Source organism: Gavia stellata, chromosome 11 (assembly GCF_030936135.1).
Source record: "Gavia stellata isolate bGavSte3 chromosome 11, bGavSte3.hap2, whole genome shotgun sequence".
Lineage (NCBI taxonomy): Eukaryota > Metazoa > Chordata > Aves > Gaviiformes > Gaviidae > Gavia > Gavia stellata.
In genome coordinates, this window is record NC_082604.1 from 581,047 (window position 1) to 593,164 (window position 12,118).

The window sequence follows — 12,118 nt, forward strand, 5'->3', positions numbered from 1 at the left end:
TATTTGGTCTGGCTCTTGCTAGCAGAGGTGTGCTCATGCTGAGTGCAGGGCAGTCTGTGCTGTGAGAATGCATCCCTACAGGCCCTCTGAAGGATACAGTGCATCCTGGTGTAGGAGACTTGAGCTTTTGGGTAGAAGAGAGCTAGAAGGCGATGTTGTCTGATGCTTTCTTCTCTTTGAGAACCTGCCTTCTCTTCTCAGCGTGTCTATCGTCTGAGCCATCCCTCCACCAAACCCTCTTTGGTTTACATTTCCTCCCTCTTCTCTCATGCCCTGCAGGGTTACATTGGACCAGGCAAGGAGCAAGTGCTGAAGGTCTACTACCTGCCAGGAGTGCCGGGAGTCTTTTGCAGGACTTTCCAGGTCCAAGTGGGTCACCTGGAGCCGAAAGAAATCTCCCTCAAAGGAGAGGGGATCTTTCCCAGGACCTACTTGGACCTGCCCAGGAACACCAAAGGTGAGCACTGCCTGTCTGCTCCCCAGGTAGGTCCCCGGCTTTTTCCCCCATGTCGTATCATATGGCCATAGGGCAGCTCCCACCCATCTCCCGCAAGCCTGGAGGTTTCAGGGCTGTCAGACCAACACTCAACCCTCTGGTTGCTTCCTGAGTGTCTAGCAGACGAGCCCATGTGGGCTTTGCCTCGGGAACCATCCTGCAGAGCTTGCCAGCGTATCTGTTGGTGGCCTGCAAAGATGATGCTTAGACAGAAAAGCTTGGGAAAGCTGCAATGCGGGCTGGCAGGGATTTTGTCAGGGTTGGCTTTGCATCGCATTGCAGGGGATGAGATGCTCCTCTGTGGGGCGGAAGATGGGTGGGAGTGAACATCAGGATTCAGAGAGGAGTAGCAGCATCCATTTTGCATAGATTGCTCGAGGAGTTTGTTTCTGGGAGAGGCCAGTATGGGGGGAGTGGGACTTCCCAGCTTAAGTGGGCATGGTGCTGCACCCACACTTCTATTTGTGGATGTTTTCTTCCTTCAGGAAACAAACAGTATGAGAGGATCCTCAGAGGCAAAAGCAAAGATGGAAGAAGACAGCCAGAGGGTCGAAGCAGTGGTTCTGGGGGAGGCTGTGGCCGTGGAGCCACCCACGAACGACTCGGGCACCGTGGTGAGAAAGGCTGCTGCCCCGTTTGTCACGTGCCACCCTCCCGCCGTGTCACTTGGGCCCCTTGCACCCTGCAGCAGGCTTCCCGGGGCCCTGCTGGCACTTGGGACCTCCCTGCCCGCATCTGGCCATGATCACGCATCAGCTCAGCGTTGCCCCGGGGGCTGCCCACCTCTGGCAGTTGTCCCTCCTGTAGATGCACCAGCTTCCGGACTACCCCAGGGAGAGATCCTGAAGACCATGCTCATGTGATTGAATTTATGGTACTCTGTGAATGGAGATGCAGGTCATCGCTGGGGTGTTTGTGACTCACACGCCAAGCCCTGACAGGTTTACAGAGCTTCATAGCAGCAGCCTGACTGCACCCTGGGACCGTGCTGTCAGTGTTTGTCTCCAAGAGGCACCAGCTTTGTCGTGGTTCCGTTTTGGAGAGAGCTTTTGTCCAAGCTGCTTTGGCAGTGGCTGGGGGTAGGCAAATACTTGGAGTGCTGGAAGGTTCCTGGCTTGTCTGTCTGTTTGTCTGGCCAGATCAGCTTTTATAACAGTGACCGGACAGGCAAAGATGCTGGAGTTCATTTCCCCCCAGATAAGGTCCTGTCTAAGAGAGCAGGAGGTGTCAGAGAGACTGAGCAGGGAGACAGGAGGACCCCATCGCCCCTCTCAACAAAGCAGGGTGGGATCCTCTTTCATAGACAAGCCTCTCCCTTGGGAAGGGCCTTTGCTAACCAGCCACCGTCTTTGCTTTCCTCAGTTCGACACCTGGCTGCAGATGCAAATGGAGCAGATGCTGATGGAGGAACACGCCCTGGAGCAGCAGAAAGTTCTCGCTTCCGGTCCCTCTGAGGACACTGCCTTTGACCAGCGTGCTCGTCGGAGGCTTCTCAAGTTAGTGGGGGCTCCCGTACCCTATGTCCAGGCACCCCAAGGGTAACACCCGTTGGCACACCCCTGCTCCTGAGAGCTCCTTGTGCCTGCAGAGCTGGGAATAGCTGGGGACTCAGCTCCCCACCGATGATGGGTTCTGTTCTTGGAGCTGAGGGGGTCCAGTGCTGACCGTCAAGCCCATCCAAACAGCACAGACAGCATCCCTGCTGACCAGCTCTGAAAGAGGCAGCTCAAAGCTGGCGTCTTTGTTCCAACTAACAGATCCCACTAAGCAAAAAGAGCAGGCAACGGCACAGGTTGACAAAGCCTTGACAAGCCCTACATCAGGTGGCTTGGGTGCTGGTGGGACTGCAGGCCTTACCTAAGTAACTTGTCCTTCCTTTTCTCCTTCATGAGGAGGGATGGGCACCGTAGGCTCCAGTTCAGGAGGAAGAGGCTCTGCAAAACAGATTGTTTAGGTGTTTTTGTGAGTGGGATTACTCTGGCAAAGGACCTTCCCATGAATCTTGTAGGTGTGGATTACTGCATTTACCGGTGCTCCTCTGGGGGCAGATCTGGTTGCAGAGCAGTACAAACGAATTTTTTGTTAAGGTCCCACTGGTAGCGGAAAAAGCCTTGGACCTACACTCCCCGTGACTTACCAGAGACTTATTACCAGGTGGTCAGGCTCGGGTTTCACTGGCTAGAGTTGAGTTTTTACAGCAGTAAATATAGAAATACCCACTTTATTTGCATCTTCCATCCACTTGGAAACGTAGCCAGGCTGTGGTTTAAGGGCGCTCCTTACTCCTCCTTTCAGAGCTGAGCTGCCCGAGGAGTATGTCCTGGACTTTGGCTATGTCATTCTCAGGAACATCCACACACACATCGTGAAGATCACCAACACCGAGCAGTTCCCTGTGTCCTTTCACACCGACGGACATGTCCTGTGTGACACAGGTAACCAGTGCTGGGGAGACTTCACGTGGGCTTGAAGGAGCTGTCTCTGGCAGATTAACTTAAGCCACTGGACATGGGGAGTTTTTCTGAGTGCTTGTTTGTATAGCTTTGTCCTCCTTAGTACCCCCTGCTTGGTGCTTTGGAGCCTGAGTTCTCCTGGCCAGCAGTGCCCAGAGACCTGGCCTGCCTGTGGCTGCCCTAACACGTGATTGCAGGGGCTGGATGTGCTGATCACTGTGGTCACCTCTGAGCATCTTCTGCTCTTGGCTACCGTGAGCATCATCTGAGTTTTTGTGCACGCAGTGGGTTTGCGTTGCAAACAGATGGCCCCTTGGTGGTTTGGAAGTGCTTTGGTTTAGAGTTCATAATGTCACAGCACTTCTGTTCAGCCTTTATTGAGCAAACAGCCTGTGAGGTCCTCTGGTGTATTAAAATAGGCTTGCGAAAGAGGCCTTGAGGTAAGGCTGCAGTGCCATCAGACAGTGACTAGCTGTGTCTGAAGGATGGTCAGGTGTCTCCTCTAAGTTGTTTTCCAGGGAGCACCACAGCCTGTGGGAATCGTAGTTGGAAGTTCTCCTTTGGAGAGGTCTGCGCATCCTTCCCTGGGATGCCTGATAAAGGAATTACTGGTGCTCGTCAGCTATTATGTTTCCTTTTGACCATGCGAACCTTGGATTCTGGCTGTGAAAAGCCTTTCTCCTTGAGCGGTGGCAAGGGAGAAAGAGTGGCAGGCTTCTCCAGAGAGGCAAAGAGCTGCCCTCTTCTTCACAGAGCTACCAGCCAGGACACCCGTATGGCCTTAACGTGCTTGTGACACATTTCCTGTCGCTTGAGTGTCTCAGCTGCTTTATTTTCATCTGTTCAAGGTTTCAGCGTAGACCTGGACCGTGTGAAGCACCTGCCCTGCTGCAAGACCAAGACATTTGAAGTGTGCTTCAACCCACCAAGTGCCAATCTGCCACTGGGAGCCGTGGACGTGCTCCTGCCCATCAAGGTACCTCACGGTCCCTTGCCTCCCTGTGCCCGCACCACCTTTTGGGGCAGGCAGCAGGTTGGGGACAGCAGTAGATGTCACTTGGGCTCTCAGCTGGATGCTCTGTCCTTCACTAGGCAGCAAGAGGCCCCACGTTTCACGTCCACCTCCGTGCCAACGTGACTGTGCCGTCCCTCTGCCTCTCCAGGGACAGACTGGAGTTCTCCGCTGTCCAGTGTGGGCAGTGCCAGGAAGAAACCGCCCAGCTCCACAATCAGCTCCAGGTCCCCTGTAAATGGTTCATCACCATGAATGAGCCTGTTAAGAAGGTAAAGCACAGACAATGTGTAGCGCCTAACTTCTTGGTTGGGTTTTCTTTGCCTCTCTTGCCTTTTCTGCCCCTGTGGCTGCTTGAGCACTTGGGCTACAGCTCGTTGAGGAAGCTTTGGAGAGTACCGAGCAAATCGGGTTCGCCTGGACCTGTTCACTAGCTGGTGCTTCACTTGTCTGCCATCTTCCCCCATTCCTCCTCCAAGGACAGTGCCTCCCCATCTGCCTGCCCTGCCTATGTGTCTTCCCTCCAGTTCTAGACCAGTGGTGGCCGCGGCTGGTTTGAATGTGGATGCTCTCAGCACCGTGACAGTATCTCGGAGCACTGCAGGACCTGAGGGTCTGTTCTCGCAGACCAGGGAGACCTCCCACAATTGTTTTTTGTGCTCAGGTGGACAAACCTTTGCCAGCGAGGGTGCATCAGAAGCTGCTGCAGGAGTCGAAGGCCAAGCCCTGTGTTTTCAAGGTGCTGCCCTTGGCTGGAGCCCTGGCCCCAGGACAGCACTGCAACGTGCAAGTCAGGCTTTCACCCCCAGAAGAGGTGAGATCGGCAGTTGTCACCCCCAGGAGGTGTGGCAGGGCAGTGTGGTAACAAGAGCCCAGCACAGGGAGGAGGAGATGAGGTCTGCCTGCACATGGAGCTTTCTGCAAGCCCCGTACCCACGGTGCCTCAGTTTCCCCTGCAGCGCACTCTTCTGAGAGGGGCTTTGAAATGCCAATGGGGAGCTGGCACAGAGAGCATCAGGGCACTGCGGTGTGGCTCTCTCTCAGCACATGGGGGGAAATCTGCCTGTTTCCCCTCATCTTCCTCCTTGGATGGGCGTGCTTGCAGGCTGTAACCATCTTGTCTCTGGCTTTAACCAGAGCCAAGCCCTGAGCATAGAGGAAGACCCTTATTTCTAGCCAGTGAGAGCTCCTCTGCCTCCTTCATGTAGCTGACGTTTCCCTGATGCAGCATTGCCAGGACTGTGTCTGGGCAACATAACCCTGAAGAAGGAGGTGAAGCAGCCCCTGAGTCCTGTGGGAGCTGAGTCCACCCATGAGGACCTTTCTTATGAGCATTGTGCTCCCTCGTGACTAGGTGGAAACATGTGGTAGTCTGTTTTAGATCCATCTGATCCCCAAATATGCAGTTCCACTTCACAGCAGGATGCATCCCAATTACTCAGAGCCAGCATGCAGGTGCCGTAGCCCCTGCTATAAGTTACTATCTGTTTTCCATTCACCTTAGAGGTACTGGTAATATCCCTGACCTTGGGGCAAGGGTTGAATTTGAGGCCCTGTCACCTGGGACTTCATGGAGGAGCTCTCTGCACTTCTCTCTTTTCAGAAGTCCTACAGAAGCAAGCTGAAGGTTAACATTTGCCAGCGCACCCAGCCCCTCCAGCTGCAGGTCTCAGGGCAGGGGCTGGAGCCACAGCTGGAGTTGAGCCCCGCAGTGCTCGAGCTGGGAGCGGTGCTGCCGTACAGCTGTGGGGCGGAGGGGACGGTGGTGGTGAAGAACCCATGCGAGTTCCCCATCGACTTTTACTCACTGGAGTTCGACCAGCAGTACCTTGCTGAGGAGCAGGTGAGAGGGAAGGTCTGGTCTGCATGTGCATGTTCCCGTAGCTCCACAGGGCTCCAGCGTTCCCAGGCTTGTGCCGGGGAGATGGAGGCAGTCCCCAGGGCAAAGCCTGGTGGCATTTCAGGGTTAGCCAGCTGGGCTGGCAGGCTGTGGAGGGGCTTGGATAGTCCGTGCTGTTGGGAGGAAGGAATGAGGGAGAAGACAGGTTGGCTGGGGAGTCTGTTCATGGGATGCAGGTCAAGAAACACATCCCATCTATGGTTTCTCTTCCCTACGCACACAGATCCTGCGGATGCTCAAGGACTATGATTGCCACAACGCCTTCTTGCTGCCTCCGCATGCCCCGGGTGAGAAGCTGCCCCCAGAGGTGCTGGAGTACTATCAGGACCAGAAAAGACTGCAGGATGAGCAGGCAAAGCACAAGACTGGGGAACCAGCAGGCCAGGACAACGGTGAGGGTTTGGCATTGGCTGTCCTGAGTGTGGACACAGCAGGGAGTCCAGCCCACCTCCCCTGAGCTCTCCATGACCTCGTTCTCCATGGAAAGCCCATGCTTTTAGCAGCCACCTGTTGCCCAGCTTGGTGGAGGAATTCCCAGGTGAAAGTCTGTGGCTTGGAAAGCGCATTCTCTGCCAGCCCTGAGTGCAGTCTAAGCAAGCTCGTATCTGCCTAGCATGGACTGGGGAAATAATCAGGTTATCCCCTTGTGTCCCTCATCCACAAGGAGTAGGACTGGATGAGTTCTTCAGCCGGTAGACCCAGGTCTAATATCACTAGCTCTTTTGTGTTTGCTCCTTCCCGGCAACAAAAGCACAAGCTCAAAATTCTCCTGAGGGCAGAGACAGCCTGGGCAGGCTTCCCTGGGCAGGGAAACTCTGCCTTGGGAGTTTGCTTTTTGGGAAAATTTTCTGTCTTTTGCATGTGGCCATGCAAAGTGGCGAATGGCAAAGAGCAGGTTGCTTGGCCATGTTCACCCTCTTCTTCCCTCCCCATGTCCTTCCTCCTCAGCAAACTTTGAAGATGTCCAGTCTGTGTCAGACCAAGGAGGAAAGCACTCTGCTGGGATTGTTCACACCATGTCATCCCATAACTCAGTCATTCCCTCCTCCATTTTTGAGGAAAGCCAGTCCAGCAAGGTGGACTCTAAAGTTGAATGTGGAGAGGAGGAGGAGGAGGAGGAAGGCGCTGAAGAAAGACGTGGAACAGGTAATAACGCAAAGCCCTTCACCTATTTTATGTCTGTTGTGGCAACAGGAGGAGGACTTCAGTGTCACCTCCATCACTTCACTGCAGCCTGGTGCCATCTTCGCTCCTGTGGGCCCTGAATCCACTCTTGCATATGAAGTCTGTAGGATCCTGAGAAGCGTCTGGGGCAGGGACAAGGGAGAGGCAGGGACAAGGGAGGGGCAGGGACAAGGGAGAGGCCAGGGAGGTTTTGCCCAGCTGGCTGGGCTAGCATCCCTTTTTCTCCCAGCAATTCCCAGTCTCTCGCTCAAGCATTCCTCGCTGGCTTCGATATCCTGTAACAGCCACGAGCTCCATAGCCCCCCAGCAATGCTGTGCCATGGGCATCTCGATGCATTTGTATCTTGTCTGCTGGTTGCCGAGCAGTCCAGTTGTTCCTCCTTATGTCCCTTCTGTTGGATACAGTTGTAACACCAAGCTGCCCCCCAAGGACCTCACCTCTCAGACTTGTGACATAGAGAAACCATTAAAATATGGTTTCATACGCATGGCTAGGGCTACTCCAAGTTGCATTCAGTTGCAAGGCTAGCACGACCATTGAGCAACCGGTGCTGAGTGTCTTCTTGTCTCTACAGGAGGGACAGCAAGACCCTGGTGCTGCAAAACAGCGCCCCACTGCCCGTGGCCTGGCGGGTCAGTGGGCTGGAAAACCTCGGCGAGGAATTCTCCGCGTCACAAGATGAGGGCATCGTTGCTCCCCGCATGGAGTTTGGCGTGCATCTCTATTTCAAGGCCACGAAGGCTCTAAGCATTAAGAAGATGATCCGACTAGAGGTGAGGGGGACTGTGCCCTCCCTGGCAGAGCAGGGCAGAGTGATCGCTGTGCTCCTAGGGAGGGAGACTGTGCTTGAAGGGTACCCTGCCTAGAGGGCAAAAGGATGAGCCTTCTTGAGATTCCTTTCTACCTGCATTGCTGAGGGCCAGGCCCTTAGCAGCAAGGGACTCTCACTGAAGGATAACACTTTGGAAACTAGGTGACTCCTAGGGTGCTCTTGTAGCTGAGCTTCATGGGGCAAGTACTCTGTGGAGTCTGGAAGAGATGTACTGCTGTACAGCACCTCAGGAAGAGGTGCTGCCTCTGCATGGCTTACGTCTGGGTTACAAGGCTTCATCCTGAGCCCGTGCATAAATTTGCTGCTGTGCATGGTTGAATGCTGTCGTTTGGTTGTCCAGACTTGGGCGTGCTCCCTGCAGCCATCCTGGAGTCCATCTGGGGCTCTTAACATAGAGCAACAAACTCTCAGCCTGGGATTTTGTTCCCCATGGTTCAGGGGCTGTGTTTCAGTGAGGGTGCTGGGTGGTTGAAGAGGAGAGGGTTGGTCGTCAATGCTCTGGGACACCTCACACTTCTTGTGGTTGCTCTAACATCGCCTTGCTTCCCAGGGCACTTTAGCAGCAACACTGCTGCTAGAGGAGTGCCGAGGTGGGCTGACAGGGTTTCTTACTGCGTCAGAATCTCGCTGGGTCAGCCCATGAGATGAACAGGTTAGGAAAGCTTGGGAGTCCACAGATGCTTGTCAAGCAGGGGAGGCCAGGGTGGAAGCAGCCGGAAGAGGCAAGGCCTCTTCGTATGTTGTCTAGCAAAAGAATTGAGGAGAATGGTCTAAGCAGTGTTTGTTTCATGCCATCTCAGGTTTCAGGTGCAGAAAACATGCTGGGGATCGTTCAGATTGAAAATATCCAAATCCTTGCGGAGGCCTATGATGTTGCTCTGAGCATCAGCATGTCTAAAGGTGAGTGGATGCCCCCCGAAGCCAAGTAGTCCGGGTGCATGGCATTGCCTTGGCAGGTGGGCAACCAAAGCACTTGGGACGGGATGGGGTACCATGCAAGCGTGGCACGGATACGTAACACACGTATCCTGCAAGCTGCGTGGAGTGAAGCACTGTCAGGGCACAGAGAGAGCCTTGAGTCTCCCACCTCCAAGCTTTGAAGTGTGCAACTTCATGTGCAGATGGATTTGGGGGCTTTGAAACAACAGTGATGTGAACAAGCAGTTGGCAACTTCTGAAGGCTCGGCATGGCACATAGAGTGGTTGGATCTGTGCTTGGAAGCAAGGAGATGGAAAGCGAGCTCCTTAGCTGCTAAACCCTACAGATATTCTCTGAGTAAGGGAAGGGGCAGCAAAGTAGCTAGAGAAAACTTCCCAGAAGGGAAACTTGCCGAGAAGGGTTTTGTGCCACCTGAGAACTCCAAATCTGTATCTTGTCACCTGGTGTAGTCTGCAGCAGCTCACAAATACTCACCATTTCTTACCTCTCTCTGCAGGTTTTCTGCAGGTGCAGGTGGCAGCGTGGATTTTGGGATGCTTAAGGTCCTGGATGATGCAAAGCAAGTGCTGACTCTGAAGAACCAAGGGAAGTACGAGATTGCGTGCAGGTGGGTCCAGCTGCGGGGTCCATGAGTGCATGGTGCCACCACCTGCCCAGGCCTGCATTCTCCTTCTGTCCATGGTTAGAACCTGTTCCCATGCTGGCTACCTCATGGTGCAAGTAAATACAAAACCTGGGCTCTCTAATCTCAAATACTTTAATAGAGCATCCAGCCACGCACCAGCAGTTCTTCACAGCTCAGCAGGAACCAGAAGGAGAGACCCTGAAATGTAAGCCCCTCACTGCTGAGATTCATTGCCGCCTTTGAGGGTCAGCTCATTTCTCTTTATGAGACTCTTGAAAGGAGGGAATGAAGAACTTTGGTGTCAGCTTACAGCAGTGCTGATTGTCTGCTGTCTGTGTCAAGATCTGGGATTCCCCGAGCAGAGCTCTACCCTTTACCTTGTATTACTTTTTATGGTCCTATGCAAAGTCCCGGCTGTGCTGGTGGCACCGGTATTTTTAACTGCAGAGGTCTGTTCCTTCCCTTTCACCCCAGTTTCAAGCTGGAAACCATGGATACCGACATACGCGACTTGGCATCCCATTTCACTCTCCAGCTGCAGAAGGGCATGCTGACTGCCTCCGGGCACCCCGTGCAGGTCCAGCTGCTCTTCCACCCCAAGATGGAAATGAACATTGAGGACAAACCCATCCTGCAGTGCCAGGTGAGCTGCCTGGGCCAGGCGGTGTTAGCACACCGTGTCTTGGGAGTGTAAGCAGGACCTGTGTCTTCGGGAAGGAAGGCTTTAGTTGGGGAATCCTCTCTCATCCATATGCAATAAAGTCTTTCAGAAACCATTTGTGATGCTTCCTAAGCAGAGCTGAAGCTCTGGCTCTGGAGGAGGCATTTAACCAGGGAGGGTGAGCTGATGGGGACAGAGATGGGGTGGCATCAGGGGACAGAGATAGAGGCTGTCCTCTGCTGCATTTACCAGCCCCTCCTCTGGTTGCAGGTGATTGAGCCCAGCATCTGTGAAGGAGGTGAGACCATTGCCATCATCCCAGTAAGGGTGACAGCGAAAGCCCTGTTTAGCAAGTCCAGCACTTACCCTGCCTCGCTCATCAACTTCAGTGCCATGATGAACGGCAAGAGGAAAACCTGCACCTTCTATGGCAAGCCGAGTCCTAAAGCCCTGGGTTAAAGGACAAGTTCTGTTTTGGTTTTGTGATCCCCTGCAGAGAAATAAAGGCGAGCTTAACACCAAGTGACCGGGAGAGTCAATAGAAATCCTTTATTAGTTGCAGACAAAAGTGATAGAATATCCCTAACTCCCTGTATAGTTACATAATTCTCAAACAAGGGGTAAAAGGAAAAAGAAGGAAGAGTCAGCATAAAGAAGGAAGAGTAAGTGTGAAGAAGGAAGAGTAAGGTGAGTGCTCCCTCAGCAAGTTTGCACACCACACCAAGTTGGGCAGGAGGGTCGGAAGGCTCTGCAGAGGGATCTGGACAGGCTGGATCGATGGGCCCAGGCCAATTGTATGAGGTTCAACAAGGCCAAGTGCCGGGTCCTGCACTTGGGTCACAACAACCCCATGCAACGCTCCAGGCTTGGGGACGAGTGGCTGGAAAGCTCCCCCGCAGAAGAGGACCCCTGGGTGTTGATTGACAGCCAGCTGAATGTGAGCCGGCAACGTGCCCAGGTGGCCAAGAAGGCATCCTGGCCTATATCAGAAATGGTGTGGCCAGCGGGAGTGGGGAGGTGATTGTGCCCCTGTACTTGGCGCTGGTGAGGCCGCACCTCGAATGCTGTGTTCAGTTTTGGGCCCCTCACTCCAAGAAGGACCTTGAGGTGCTGGAGCGTGTCCAGAGAAGGGCGACGGAGCTGGTGAGGGGTCTGGAGCACAAGTCTGATGAGGAGCGGCTGAGGGAGCTGGGGTTGTTCAGTCTGGAGAAGAGGAGGCTGAGGGGAGACCTCATCACTCTCTCCAACTACCTGAAAGGGGGTTGTGGTGAGGTGGGTGTTGGTCTCTTCTCCCAAGTGACTAGTGACAGGACAAGAGGAAATGGCCTCAAGTTGCGCCAGGGGAGGTTTAGGCTGGATATTAGGAAAAACTTCTATACTGAGAAAGTGGTGAGACACTGGAATAAGCTGCCCAGGGAGGTGGTGGAGTCACCATTGCTGGAAGCGTTCAAGGAACTTGTGGACGTAGCACTGCGAGACATGGTTTACTGGTGGTGGTGTTAGTTGATGGTTGGACTTGATGATCTTACAGGTCTTTTCCAACCTTAGTGATTCTGTGATACGGGATAAACATGTTTTCCAACATTAAAGAAATTACCATCCCTGGGGTATAACAGTCAGGTATCTCAACTCTGTGTATCACCCACCCAGGCCGTGCTGTGGGGTTATTACTGTGTTCTGTGTGTGTTCTGTGGCGGTGGGATGTGAAACTAAATACTCTAGAGGGGCACAAAGAGGGGATTCCAACACCACACTTCAATCCCGCACGTTGTTCCAATGTTAAATATGAATAAAACTTTCCATCGGAACATCCCCAAGCCAATTCCAGAGGAGCCGTGTATACAGCTGCCTTGCAATTATAATGGTCAGCAAACCTTACGACAGTTATTTGCGGCTCTGTCTCCGGGGGGTTCCCTTTATAGGACAATGCGTATGTGGCATGCCGCCTGAGGGAATGTAGGAGGTATTGGTGGTGTTACAAGGTGAATCTTGATTTTGCCACCCTTTTGATGC

At 53.6% G+C, this 12,118-nt stretch overlaps 1 long non-coding RNA gene across 1 annotated transcript; it reads left to right on the forward strand.

Moving 5' to 3' along the window:
* Positions 1-8,750: 8,750 nt before the first annotated feature.
* LOC132317675 (uncharacterized) lies at positions 8,751-9,957 on the forward strand. Its single transcript, XR_009484152.1, has 3 exons — positions 8,751-8,779; positions 9,327-9,426; positions 9,919-9,957. It is a non-coding gene; the product is annotated as an uncharacterized LOC132317675 (long non-coding RNA).
* The last annotated feature ends 2,161 nt before the right edge of the window (positions 9,958-12,118 follow it).